General features: G+C 41.3%; 1 protein-coding gene across 1 annotated transcript in view; it reads right to left on the bottom strand.

Moving 5' to 3' along the window:
- The window catches only part of Lrmda (leucine rich melanocyte differentiation associated), a 999,007-nt gene that overhangs the window by 420,389 nt on the left and 563,501 nt on the right, over window positions 1–15,117 (bottom strand). The window lies entirely within an intron of this gene.

The raw sequence follows: 15,117 nt of genomic DNA, 5'->3' as shown, positions 1-15,117 counted from the left end.
ACCCCTCTTACAATAATAAATATAACTTCAAGTATCATTTCTTAGCAGTTCTTTTCTGTGCAGTCATAGGGGAAATGGCAAGGAAGGTTCCCTTTCTCTTCACATCCTCCGATGCCCCCCTTTATCCTCTATCCCCCTCTCCCACTACCTTTTTTTCTTTTCTAATCACTCTTTGCTTCTGTCCAGTGTCCCTGCTGGCTGCCCAACAAGCAAGACATCTGGCAGAATTACAACACTCAAACCCGAGAGGGGGTTTTCCCCCTTTTCATTATTTCTTTTTATTTGTTTTGGTTCTTTCTGAAGGAAAGAAGAGTGGTAGGGAGAAGATCTGTTTCAAAGCTCCTGGCCTGAAGTTATGATTTTAACTTATGCAAGTGGATTTCTCCCTTTATGTTTTTTAAAACAAAGTGCAGAGTCTAGTACAAAGTGTAGATGTGGAGACAGGGAGGAGAAATGGCAACTGAGAAGATTAAGTATCCAGTGCAGGGGAAAAATACTCTATCAGAAAGGAGGGGAAATAGCCTTGTTTACATACATAACTGGAACTTAACTCTTTATGGGATGAGCTCTTTGTGAGTGCTGGGGAAAGAGGCGATACTGGGCAGTGGTGTGCAAATAATCACATGAGCACACACAGAGACATTAATTAAGGCAAGTGGCAGGTCCAGAGGCTTTTGCAAACACATGCTCTTCTGCTCGCTCACCTGCCTGACCCAGGAGATATGCTGAGCTTGCACAGGCTGACAGTTGAGCTACGACATCTACCCGAGGGAGAGCTAGCATGGGTTCCCTGCCTGTTCCATAAAATGTGACGAATCAGGAAGATGTCATCCAGGCTATTTATTAGTGTATGATGAACATCTACCATATAGCCCTGTGTGCTTGCATTTGCAATGCATGCACCATTGGGTACTTGAGCTTTAATACTCAGAGATACGTGGTGGAACTCTACCAAGAGGCCCCCAAGATTGGCAGTCTCTATGTATGTGATGTGTAAGCTGCAGTGAACGAACTTAAACCTGAGATTCCACTACACCCACAGCTCTGCCTGCTTACTCCTTATCTGTCAGATCTCAAAGCAGTCCCACTCTGGCTTCACTATCCAGAGCATCACCTCCTGGTTCAACCTGGGAGGAAAGTGCTGCATCCACTCTAGATTACAGGCCAGGCTATTTTATTTCCTCCTCCTCCTTTCTCATCATCCTCCTGGTTCTGGGACAGGGAAACAAAACTCCATCAGCTCCTGTTCTCTAAGACTAAGTTGCAAGCAAACACTCCTTCTCTCTTTCCCTTTTTATTTCCTTTCTCCTTTCCTTCACTGATCACCCTCTGCCCTGTAGGCTCTGACTTGGGCATGGCTTGGAAAAACAGAGTGGGCAGATGAACAAACCCATTGAGATACACACAGATGTGCCAGGGACTCTTACAAAGTCCCTTTCTGAGTCGGGGCGGGGTGTCCATAAGTAATGCTCAGGACCAGGATGTTTGCCACCAGGGGAGGAAAGGGGGCTGCTTCCTGTCTTGCAGCCTTATGGGTGGCTAATAAGTTCTTTGTGTACAAACTTCAGCTGGGATTTAGTCAAAGGCAGCATCCACATACACATTGTTCTCAAGTTACGTTATGCAAATATTATACTTTTATCATGAGACTCAGCAAATGGCTGACAACGGACACACAGAAGCAAGCTCCAAGATGTTCTGAGGGTGGGGGAGGCAGAAAACGAAATGACACAGCATGGTGAGGGACAAAGCTGCACACTAGAAGGTCACCCACCTCCCACAGGCACATCGTCCCTCTCCCCACAGTGTGCAGGCTCCACAAGGACTCCTTTCAAATCCTTCTTCAGAGATGTTTTGTCTCTGGTCCCTTGTTATGTTATTAGCTTCTCAGTAAAGAAAGAGCCATGTTTACTAATAAATCCCTATTTTCATATCATCAGTGTGCTGAACATATTGGTCATTTAATCAGCTTCGTTCAGAGCTGAGGGACTGGAGATGAGAGACAGAGAGAAAAGAGTGCTGTGGGGCAAGGGGAAAGGATTTGTGGGCTTTGGCTGGCATGTGAAGGCTAATACATACACACTTGGAAGAGGGCTTTATTTTTCCCTTTTAATTTTTTTCCTGGTGATTATGGTAGTGGCTGTTCTCAAAGAAGGTGCATGAAAGAAAAATTGCTTGGAACAATCTCTGAATTCATACCCCTCCGTAACACGTGCCTCCAAACAGATCTGCACTGTGAAGTAAAACGACCCAGTAAAAAATACCACAAAAGAAGGTTTTAAAGATGCACACAAGTCTACATTGCTTAATGGGACAGTGACAGTAACCTTAGAGATGATGATGAGGGAACTGTAGTTTCTCTACTATATACACATGTAGAATGAACAAATGTATCCCCAAATGAAAGAACTGATGGAGGGAATGACTAGTGCTCCACAATAATTCATAAGTTTCTCTTGGTTATGACTAATGGCTAAGGCATGGGCCAGGGTGCTAATAGAGATGGCAAGGTTTCACCCACTTCTGGGCAAAGCCAGCCAGAGATAGCACCTCCCAGCCTGCTAAGGAGCCATCAAGAACGGGCAGAGAGATGGAAGTGAGGGCTGCTTGGTGGCAGGTGGCTTGTTCTAGGAATCTCATCAGCTCCTCCAGAACCCTTCCCTGGCTGCCTGCCCCCTGCTCTACCAGCGAAAGAGCTGCCATGATCCTAATCTGCAGCCAGCACCTCAGCTACCTGGCTTGCTGGCTCAGCCGGAGCACTCACAGGAGCTGCAGCAGTGAGAGTCCTGGTGCCTTTTCCAAAGTCACATCAAAATGACAAAACATCACAATGCATTCAGCTCCAGTGAATTCAAACAGAGATAACTTTTAAGTTTCCACTGTAATTAACCCTATCCTCGTTAAGATAATTATGATCAAGCTTCCTGTCACAGTTAATACCCCAGCATCATCGCCTGTGGCTTACACTCTGCCCTCATTAGCTTATAAAAACAGCAGCACTAAGGAGCTGGTGACTACCCTGCCCAAGAGAAGGCAGTGTCTGAGAATACTGCAAGAGAAGGGAGCAGGGAGCAGGGCAGGGTCCACCTACCACAGATTTTGGATGCAACATCTTGCTCCTTCTCTCTTTGGACCCATATTTGGACTCAAGGCTAAACCTCAGGTCAGTTATTCTCAAACCAAGCAAACATGGCTTTCAGTGAGAGCCACAGCCATGTTAAATGAGAATGGAAAAGATGGAGGTCATGGGCTTCCTAGGGGAAGGAAGGTATGCGTCTGAGATCAGGAGGAGGAAGAGTCAGAGTCTGTCCCTGTGTTCCAGGACAGAGAATACAGTCCTTACATGCTTCCTTACAGTTGATACATAACTACACTTCAGAAAGAAGTCTCCTTTGTATCCGCCACTCCTTGCATTTTTCCCCCAACACTTCATAATCCAGAAACTGGTCATTATCCACCAACCATATCCTAAGGCCCCTAACAGGTCTTCACTGGCCACTATCTGTTCTGATCAGTAATTCTGGAGCTAAATAGCTTCAATACCTGAGAGCAAAATTAAAAATTTGCTCGACCCTACTCCCATGCCTGACACACAGAAAGAAGGTCCTAGAAAGACGAATAAGAATTAACTTCCCACAGTGGCCATAATCAGAGTTACAAGGTCAGGAAAGGACAAACAGAAAAGCTAGCCAATGGGAAATGAAGAAAGAAAGGAGATCAGAGTGTGGCAATGTAATTGCTCATGTTCTAGGAAATGGTCCACTGATAGCACAAATATGTTTAAATACTCTGTTCATTCAGCCTCAAAAGGTATTCATTCCTTCTTTTTGCCTTAAGATGCTTTTTATATCCTATTTAAACAGAAGCAGAAATAAGAATATTGTGAGTTCAAGGCTAGCTTGGTCAAAAGTTAGTGAGATATAACCTCAAAAATAAGATAAAAAGACTGGAGTGTGGTTCAAATGGTGAAGTATTTGTCTAGTAAAAGTGAGGCCCTAGTACTGCAAGATAAGTAAATAAATAAATATAAACAAATTAAAAAATCCCTAGTTCTGCAAAAAATAAAATAAAAAAATCTCCAGTACTGAAAATTTATTCAAAAAATGTGTGTGTGTGTGTGTGTGTGTGTGTGTGTGTAAATACAATTAAAGCACATCATAAGCAAGGAACTATCTAATGAAACCCCTTATGATGTACAATTTCATATGTGCCAAAACACATAGAAACTACTAACAATACTAAAGATTGTATTAGGATCCCTAATAATTGTTTTTAAAAAATCATTGTTTCTGTCAAATAAGAGAGAAAAGTTCAGTCTTATATACAGAACTGAATATTGTTTTGAAGTTCAATTAACCAAAAATAGTTACTTAAAAGGTAATAATAGACAATGAAAAAAATGAAACTTCTTGCAATGTTTCTAGCAATTTAAGACTTAGAAACCTTAAAATAAAAAGAGTTTTTGTAAATCATCAAGGTAAAGCTGAATCCCTACAAAAAAAAATTGAAACAAAGAAACCTTGGGACAAAAAGTATTCACAAGGAAATTGGTTAGAAATAGACCAGTGTAAAACATTTTTAACTTCACTGGGAATCAAGAATATTTAAAGTAACTAAAATATTTATGCTGTTTCCTTAAATTTGAATATAGTTTTGTCACAAGTTTAAGATAGTAAGTTAATGAAATATGAAAGAGTAAAATTATAATCTTTGTAGCTGGCAATTTATATTAAAGCCTTAAAAATCATGTTTCACCTATAATTTCAATTCCAATAATATATACAGAATATATTTTAAAATACATGTAAGAAGCCAAATGGCTGTAATTCATACCCATAAATCATAACTGCTCAGGAAACTCCTATCTCTGGCTAATCACCAAAAAGCTGGAAGAAGTGTGTGGGAACTCAAGTAGTAGAACGCTAACCTTGGATGAAAAAGCTCAAGGACAGTACCTAGGGCCTGAGTTCAAACCCAACTACCAACACAAAAATTGAAAAAAAGAAGTGTGTGTGTGTGTGTGTGTGTGTATGAGAGAGAGACAGAGACAGAGACAGAGAGAGACAGAAAGAAACAGAGAGACGGGGGGGGTACAAGTTGGTTCACTATAGAATTAGACAGGGCCTCATTATATAACTCAGGCTAATCTTAAACTTGCAGTCCTCTTGCCTCTGCCGGCTAAGTGCTGAAATTATAGGCATGCACTGCTATATTTGGCATTATTTATAATAACATTGTAAACAAGCCTAAAGGCTCAACAGTAGAGCAAAATGAGTAAATAAAGCCCAGCATATGTATGTAATGAAACAGTATTCAGTAATTAAAAATATTGAAGACAGATATCTAATGAGCCAGTAGAAATTCATGCTATATATTTGAGTACCTAAAATTAAATCACAGTACATTATGTTACACACACACACACACACACCAATATCTCAAGCTTGGAAATTAAAAGTTATCCATATGCTCTTCTCCATTCTTCACACACATTTTCATTTGTACCATGTTTCTCTGGGCATTTTCTTCCAAATTGATAATTAAGAGTCATTAAAATAGTCTTTGTTATTTTTCTAGTTTATAAAATGCTACTAATATACAATCTTATGCATAGAAACTTTAAGACAATTCAGTATACACACAAGCACATATGCATCTAGCTGTATACATATACACACATATGTGTGCATATGTGTGTGTAGCTCCACATTTCTATATTTCTGTTTATATCTTCCAGATATATATCATACACTCCTGAGTAATCTTTTTGCAGTTTTCCCTAGTAACTAAATATTCTATTAGAACAAACACTAGGAACTGCTCTAATAAATAGCACTTTCAAATAAAACAAGACAAATCTCCATGCATAACATGGAAAAAGCTTAGGGAACAGTGTGTATGTGAAGAGGGTTTCGTATGAAGGGCCAGGATGAGGCCATCATCACAAATGTTAATCTGATTCTAATCCATTCCCTTCATTTACTGGCCCATAAGTGACACTACCTAGAGCTCTGTTTCAATTATAAGTGTCATATTCTAAAGGACCATTGGAATTCAGAGACATCACCCATCCACAGAGCGCACAGGAGGTAGAGTATGTGAAAGAATGCTACTTAGTAGCAGAGAACACTTAGTTGTGTCAGAGTAGTATGCCCATGCACGTCCAGATGACAGAATCAAAAGCAAAAAAGAGGTAATGAGGTATATGTCCAGGAAATGCCCTGAACCTGTAGAAATAGAGGAACTGTCCACCAAAGGTCTAAACTGTTATGAGTCACCAGACATATTTTGTTGAACCCCATTCTACAGCACATTTAGAGAGAGTTTCTGTAGAGACAATATTAGGCAACCTCAATTATCCAGATCCTGTGGCTATCTGACTAGAGCTTCTTGTTTTCTATAACCACGTTTTATGAGTGCTTTCCTGGGTCACCTCCATCCTGCCCAAGGGGTAGGATGCATGAGCTTTGTGGGTGGTGAATAGCAGAGTTCTAGCAATGATATGAATACTAAACTATTTTACCTAAGTCTTATTTTCCACATGGGACTGGGCAGAGCCTCTTTAACATTACTCTCACAAAGAGATGTCCTCATAATAAAGCATAACTCAGCAATGCTATGCTCACATAACTTGTAAATTCTATTAGATCTACAGTTCCAATGGTGCCAAACAGAACCTGTTACAGTCTTCTTATGGGCTCATAGACATTAAATCCTAGAGGAAGTTTAGGACAGTCCATTGGCCCTTTGCTTCACAGAACATGTCTAACTAATGTCCAGAGACGGAAAATAGCTTAGCTGAAACTATCTGTAGTGATTCAACTATGCCAAAATACCACAAAACATTTCCTAAACGTGATTCAGAGATGGAAATTCACCATTTCCACAACCTTAGTCCAATCAGAGAACCTACATCACAGATGTAAGCCTAAGATTTGGATTTGTATTTTGAATCTAATTTCCACATTGGATTATAATTCAGTAATTCTTTGTATATCCTCAGTTATCAGGATGAATTTAAGTGGTTTTCAGCTTCTTTTGCTATTTTATCTGTTCTCTCTGATCTTCCTAGAACAATTGATGGAAGAACTAGTTTTCATAGAATCCTGTGGCTCTCCATGAGGCTAAATGTATATTGTAAATAGAGCTAGGTGGAAACTTCACCAGCCAGTGGTCCCTCGGTATGGAGTACCTCTGTAGCTCATCCATTCTTCCACATTCAAAAATGTCTTGAGTGTCACCTCTTTGCCTAGAACTCTGCTAGTCTCTTAGGCTACAAAATGATTATACTTATGATTCTTTGCTCTAAATAGTAAGTGCAGACTGAGACATGTTTGCTAGGTAAGAAAGGGGTTAGAAATGTGACTTTAAAGAGGAGAATAAATAATGAGAAATAACACAAATTGTTCACTAATTCAAACTAGACTGGCTCTGGAGTTGAAGGATACCAGGGATGCAGTAATCGCCTTGTTTGGCCCACCTTGCTCTATTCATCCTGAAGCAGCTCCAGCAAGTCAGACCTTCAGGGTAGTAATGAGGACCTACGCACTTCCCCTGGATGAGTAAGTTCCCCTGTCTCATCCCCATCCTTCTTCCCATCCAGGGTATCTGCCTATATCTCAGGGAGCCTTCCCAGCCTTCCCAATCTTCCCACCACCCCAGTGTCCAAGCTTTGGCTATGTCTCTGAAATTATTTTGATTCACGGCTTGAGATTTTACAAAACCACACATGCACGCATGAAGCCTGTGGTCTCAGGATCTTGTTTGTTTTTAAGAGTCCAAAGACTGAGTTTGTGTGGTGGGTCCTATAAATGGAGGTTTTCTTTGCCTGGGAGATGTGAGGGAGAGGACACGGTGTGCCGCAGCCGCGGTATGTGTGTATGTCGCCATAGGGCGGAAGGCAGCAACTGGTGGGGGAGGCTCCCATGACCATTGGACAAACACATGTTAGGCCAAGAACACTGCTCTTCAACCTCATGAGCTATTTGCTTGAAAGATAACAGTGTCTCTTCCACACCAGCTTTTCACCACCATCCAGAAAGGGAATTTTTAATTCAACAGATGATGTCTACTCATTGCAAGCCAACCAGAAAAGGAGACATTTACATGGCTGGGCCTCAAGGCCTGAAGATCCCAGAGGGGCCCTAATCAAACACTTGCCCAAAGACTAGTTCCCTATGGGCACAGCCCCCATGGAATGGAATCAGGCCAGGAAAGCCAGCGAGGAGAAACAAGTGCCAACTGCTGTTTCTGTGAGGTCTCAGCTGATGAAAAAGGTCAAAACATGTTTTTATCCCAGACTACAAGATAGCTTTATATCTCCTACAGGAAAGAAGGTTCAAGAGATAGCATGCTTCCAAAAGGAGCACATGTACCAGAATCATTTTCACTCTTCCAAAGATGCTCTAGCTCTGTTCATATATATATATATATATATATATATATATATATATATATATATATATATAAAGCTTCTAAAGAACATTCTGGTGAAAATGTGCTTCTAGTTTTCTATACCTGCACAATCTGGTCCCTAACAACATTAAACTGGGTACAAAGAGGCCCTATATATAGTGGCAGGCAGTGTGACAAGTAGGAGTTTTCCCTAGGGCTAAATCAACCAACGTTCTTACCTCATTCACCTCCCAAGTTATCTGATGGCTGCTGTGGTAGTAGAGTACTATGGTGGCTTTTTCAGAGGAACATGTGGTTCTGCTACAGATTGTTTTGTCAACTCAGCAGAGCCAAACAAATAGAGTAAGTAAACATGCAAAGGAAAACCAGTAAATCTGAGGGTATAGGCTCCATCCTGGAATATGATATTATATAAGACCTTGAGAAAATAACACTTGCAAAGTCTCATTTTTAATCTACCATGGCGACCACAGGAAAGTCTCAGGCTTGTATACTTTGCACGTATTGATGTAAGGATCACAGGAGCTATGGAATGTGAAAACAATCTACACCAACTTGAGGATGGTTTGTTAGCAGAAAGACTGCTTTGATAAATGGAGATATTTTCTTTTCAATAGAAGGAATCAGTTACCTCAGAAAAACAAGTAGTTAATCTCCAAAAGAAATATTAATATGTTTTGAAGAATCCTCTGGAAGCCTGGAGAGAGGGCAGCCCAGGAGTACCTTGGCTTGAAAAACCATTCAGAACCTGGCTCTTCTCCTGGCCTTGGCCACCAGCTTGCTTCAGTTGCTTCCATCAAAGCCTAGCACTTCAGCCTTGCTTTGCTCTTCTGCAAAGTTAGAAGGCTGTAGTACAGTGGAAGTCTCTTACATTTCTACAATCCTATGCTGCAAGGTTAATTTTAGGAAAGAAAACTCAGACCAAACAGTTTGATAATTGTTTTAAACACTCCATTATTTGGTAACAAGTTCAGAAGGACTGTTATAGGACATCTCCAACATTGTCCAAACAAGGGGTCAGAGGGCAGGATGTATGTCAAACTCCCAATATGTCACTTAATTATTATTTAAAAAACAACTCAAGAGATATCATTGGTGGTTCATACCTATAAGCCTCCTTACTCAGATCTAAGAATCACAGTTCAAAGCCAGTCTGGGTAGGAAAGTCTGTGAGATTCTTGTGTTCAATTAACTACCCAAATGCTGGCAGTGAAGCTGTGACTCAAGTGGTGGAGTACCAGCCTTAGGGAATTGAGAGGAAAAAAAAAAAAGCACTACCTCCTGCTTTTCTTCATCTTTCATAACAACACAAACTAGGAAATGACAGGGAAAGTGACACATTACTCAGAGGTCAAAAGATAAATGTTTGATGAATTGATCATTGGTCAAGAAGTGATGGGTTTCATATGTGCATAATGGCCAAGCTGCCTCTATTTGGATTACCTGCCAAGATAGGAAGTCATAATGAATAGACCTTGAGATGCTCTGGAAAGAGACAGCTTTAATTTAACTGGCTTTACTAAAATTAATTCTTACAAAGAGAAGACAAAACTGGGCAATTTTGAGAGACCAGAAAAGCTGAGAATTATAGGAACACAAAGGAAATATCAACCACTGTTGTTTCTTTTCCATTCCACATGCCGGTCAAGTAAGCAAGAGAAAATCCTGAGTTCATTATCTCTCAGAAGTCATTAAAATGTCTAACTGTGCCCAGCACTGAGTAAAGCCACTTGGGATACTGAGATGAAATGATCCAACTAAATAGAAAGTTTCCCTTATCAACACAGAATGACTCTCTTTCATTGGCCTATTTACTCTTCCTTCTGTGAATATTTACTGCACATTCACCAGGTCTATGGAAGGATTTTTCTCTAAGCCCAGGTAGAATTTTAAGAAGTCTGGTGGAAGAGGCATGTTGAGCAAAGAAATAAAGAATTCCCTGGTCTTAGGACTCTTCCTGTGCTAGGTCCTCCCTGCCAGGCAGCTGTGTTTGGACATCTTGCATTCAGGGCCCCACAGAAATGGACTGCCCATTCCCAAATTTATTGACTGATTTTTGACCCTTGGCTCTATATTCATGTTTGGCTTCATCAACAGATGACAAGAAAGATATTCCCTAACAGACCCAGGGAGTACTCTCAGAGATACTGTCAAAAGTAGAAGCCAGAGAAACAGAGAGGACAGGAACACTGGCTTTACCCTAGGAAAACCACCACCAACAACAACATGAAACTTGAGCTGGGTCCATGAACAGATTACTTTGCAGACTGTGACTTCCTCCATATCTGGAATCAGAGTGATCTCTATCTTTTGACTAATTTTTTTGCCAGTCCTGGGCTTTCTCAAGGTTAGTGCTCTTCCACTTGAGCCACAGTGCCATTTCTGGCATTTTCTGTGTATGTAGTACCAGGTAATCGAACCTAGGGCTTCGTGCCTGCTAGGCAAGTATTCTACCACTAAGCCATGCTCTGGCCTCTCTTTTGACTAATTTTTATTTGAGGTCTTCACAGATACTTCTAGACAGAGAATATAATGATGGCTACAGCATTATTTTGTCCTAAAGGCATCCAAGATCTCATGAAAGTGGCCTTTAACACTAGTCCATAAAGCCTCACTAAAGGGTCTGCAGTGTTCATTCAAACATCCACATGCCTTCAGGTCAGTGTTCTAAGCCCTCACTCTTCCTGGACTTTAAAGACTAAGTATAATGACTAAGTCTGGTTACTCAAGTCTTGAAGCAGCCACCCTTACCCGGATACCACATGAGGAACAAGGAACCTCTATAGAATGCAACATCAAAAGTCTCCCCCTAACTCCTGCTTCTGCAAACTCACATCTTTCTATGACAGTGAAAGGAAAGTCACTCATTACTAAACAGCTCAGCAAGGCTTGCACTATTGGAGAATATAAAGTTTTATGAGCAGATCTCTCCTTTTCTCTCAGGGTTGAAGTGAGAAAGTGAGAGAGCAAGCTGGAGAGGCCTGGCTCAGGAGTCCAGGGTGAATTATGGACTGCCGCTCAGGATTCACAGCCCTTAGTGGTAGGAGGTTAATATTCTCACATGTCATTAGGTCTGTTGGATCTCCTGATGGTTCACTGAAGCAGTCAGCAAATTATTTCCTCATGCTACCAAGGACAGTACACTTCAAAGCAAGGAACTCAGGTCAGGACAGGCCCTCGGATGGATTAATGACCTGGGATCACTTGAGGTTCCCTAGGTAAGAAGGGACACAAAGCTTTTGACAAAACTTTCTGATCAGTTTGACCCAGCTTCCAAGACAGACCTCCAGATTTTATTTCTTTCATTGTTTAAGGAGCAGCCGAGAACCTGTAGAAGATTGAGTTACCTGTCTAGTCATTTAAACTTCACTGGAAAACCTTCCATCTTTGCTCTGCTAATGTACATCCTTCCTACTGTTCAAGGGGGAACTTAAATCTTATTCCTTAAAGGAACCTGTCCCCAACCAAGCTTAGATCATGTCTGGATGAAATTCCCAAAGGATTTCAGCTTGCATTTTCCTCCCACCAATAGTCCGAGGTTTATTCTATTCTATGCTCCTGGGTACCTAACTATTTCCTTGGCAATTAATTACACCATATGACCAACAGGCTCAATGGCTTCACAGCTTTTAGCATCTCCCACACTGAAGGCTAGAAGGAAGGGGAAAACTTATGTGGCCTTGATAGAATTCTCAAGTCCTGAACTGACCTCCACTGCAGAAGAAAGACCCAGAAATAAAAACACATAAGACACATCCTTGAAAATGGCCTAATGGCCTGGAAAAACAAACAAGCAACCTTCTTTTTTTGTCATTGATGGGACTTGAACTCTGGGCCTGCTCTGGGCCTGGGCATTTTCCCTGAGCTCTTCAGCTCAAGGCTACCACCCTACCCCTTCAGCCACAGTGCCACTTCCTGTTTTGGGGTTGTTAATTGGAGATAAGTGTCTCACGAACATTTTAGTGCCTGGGCTGGCTTTGAACCGCAATTCTCAGATCTTAGCCTCCTAAGTAGCTAGAATTATAGGCATGAGCCACAATGCCAGGCTTAAACAAAGTTTTAAAGCTCATATTTACCGAAGGAAGAAGGGTGATGAGATACATAAGACACTCGGGAACATCAGAGAAAATGCAATATTCACTTGCCTCAGACCCAGGATTGCCAAGGCAATTTATTTAACTATGTAGTGTATACCATATATGTTCTCTGTTCACTGTTCCTGGTTTTCTGAATAGCCGGATGCCCTTTACTGAAGTCCTGAGCACAGTCTGGGAGGTTGTGTTAGGAAGGAGAAGGAATCCCCAGTGAGAAGAAAAGAAGAAGCCGACAGGGAAACCTGAAGGACACCTTGCTTGTGAGACTGCCTCCAGGCCCCATATGTAGGACACAGAGCTAGAAGCTTTGACTTAAACCTGGGACTTCCTGTTCAGTAATTGCAGGTGAGATAGGCGGGACACTCCCAAGTGTCTTCTCCCATTAGAGTAAGGGCTTGCACCAAGAAGAGGGTAATAAATATCAGACAGCCCTTCATCCAACCTGAAAGTGCAAAGAAAAGTTTAAAAAAAAAACATTAAATTCTCAAAAGATGGAAGAAGTAGTCCTTCCTGGGCCATGCCTGTCTTCTTCTTCTGTGTGGTTCACTTGAAAATGTTCTCCTCAGGTCAGTACTCTTTCCTATCCTTTCCCTTTTCTTGAAAATTCCTCTCCCTGCTTTTCAATTAACCAATTTCCATACATAGATGACAAAAGCAAATGAACACTCAGACCTACAAACCCATGTACCAGATGCTTACACACAAATAGTGAGCTACTCACTTGTAGCTGCATTAGGAAAAGTCAATTGCGGTGCTAGCCAGGGTGGGACTCAGTCCAGTGGCCTCTCCCTCACTGGACCTTGGATTCCTTCAGAGGAGAATACAGAAGGATGACAGTATACCTAAAGGGGGCATTGTAAACCACCTCTGTCAAAGCCTCCTAAAATCATTTATTAAAATTCTGATTCCAGGGCCTAGCTCTGACTTACAAATCAGATTCTTTGTGGATGAGCCTGGACAGTCAGTTTAGTTTTCCAAGTCATTTCCATCTCCACCCAAAGTTTTAGACCTATTGAGAGTCCCCAGCTCAAGAAGCTCCTCGGGGTACAGTCAGGTGATACTTGATACCTCAATGAACTCATGGAATATCAGCTGTGGATATAACTTGATTTGAGATACTCAAAGAAATACCATCAATGAAAAGGGACCCAATGCTACCTTAAATTGCCACAAAAAAATGCCCTTCCGTTTTTATGTCCTGACACTTGCTTTGCAGGAAAATACAAATCAAGGTCATTACTCTAAAAATAAACATTGCTTTGTAATACCAAGTTTATGCCCTTTCTGTATACACAATAATTTTGTCTTTCAATGCCAAATCACAGTGGATTCTTAAATGACACATGAAGTACCAAAAACATGTGTAAGTCAACTGAAGCGACAATAATGAGAGAAACCACAGGCCGGGTCCAGCACATACTGACAGCAGCCACATCACAGCTGTCTCCTGGTCAAGGACAATTGGAAGAAACAACTTCAGGGATGTTGAAATGTCAAAAAAAAAATGTACTCCTTAGAAATGCTGAAGTACAGAAAATGCAGAGAAGACAATAGGGAGTGGTAAGAACTGCTGAAACTAGAAAGTGCGCATTCTTCCTCTAACAGTACTATCTTCTCCGCACATGCATAATGGTGAGATGTCCCATAGGTAAGATAAGATGAACATATAATTTGTTGTGTGAATCCTGACCCTCCCAGAGCCAAAGGGGTACAATGACTGGTTATGTTAGGAACATAGGCATGGACTCTAGAGTGCTCTGGGCAAGTGAGAGTAGAAATGGCCCCATTTGTTAGCCCCAAACAGCTGTCCTGGGTAATGTCATTGCTATCACCGATCAATTTAGAATCTGTGACATTCATGCTTGTTTAGTTATTTTTCATTCTGTTTAAAAATTTCTGGCAATGGAGTCATTATAAGACAACTGCTTAGTAATGACTCACAACTCTTGCTTCCTGATAGGAGGTATCTGAAAGAACTGCCATATCCCTACCACTGTATGAAGAAATTAAGAAAGAGGTTCTTAAGTTGGGACAATTTTGTCCTCAAGGGATATCTGGCAACATGTTTGGTTGTCATGAGTGGGTGGTGCCATGGGCACTTAAGTGAACAGAGACCAGGCATGCTGTTAAACATCCTTGCATACACAGGGAAGTCATCATAACAAAGAACTGTCTGCACTCATTAGTGTCAATGGTGCCAAGATTGACAAAGCCTGGTGGAGGTGAAGGGTGGAGCTTTCGTTATCTGTTGTGAGACATACTGCTCTCCTTTATCTCATTCTGATGGCTGCACTGGTGAACTGTCCTCCACAGCTGCTGAAGGGTACACCTGCTGAAGGGAAAGTTCTGTTGACCCAAGTTGTAGTCTAGAAAGGACCTTCTACAGCCATGGAAGAGACAGGACAGCTGTCAGCCTCTACACAACTTTTCTGGTTTCATGAGAGCACACAAGATTGACTTACTGTGTGATTTTTGCCTTCTCCAACTTTACTGGGAAAGAAAGTAATAGCAAACTTATCAAATGAGTTGAAGCTGCAGCTTACTAGCAGCTGGGCAAGTCCAGATGAACAACCTCTGTAGAATGGACTTATTGAAGGCTGAAGTGAAG

The sequence above is a fragment of the Megascapheus bottae genome, chromosome 15 (assembly GCF_031878675.1).
Source record: "Megascapheus bottae isolate mThoBot1 chromosome 15, mThoBot2.hap1, whole genome shotgun sequence".
In the NCBI taxonomy this organism is placed as follows: domain Eukaryota; kingdom Metazoa; phylum Chordata; class Mammalia; order Rodentia; family Geomyidae; genus Megascapheus; species Megascapheus bottae.
The sequence above is the reverse complement of the archived record's forward strand: the minus strand, read 5'-3'. Positions and strand labels throughout refer to the sequence as shown.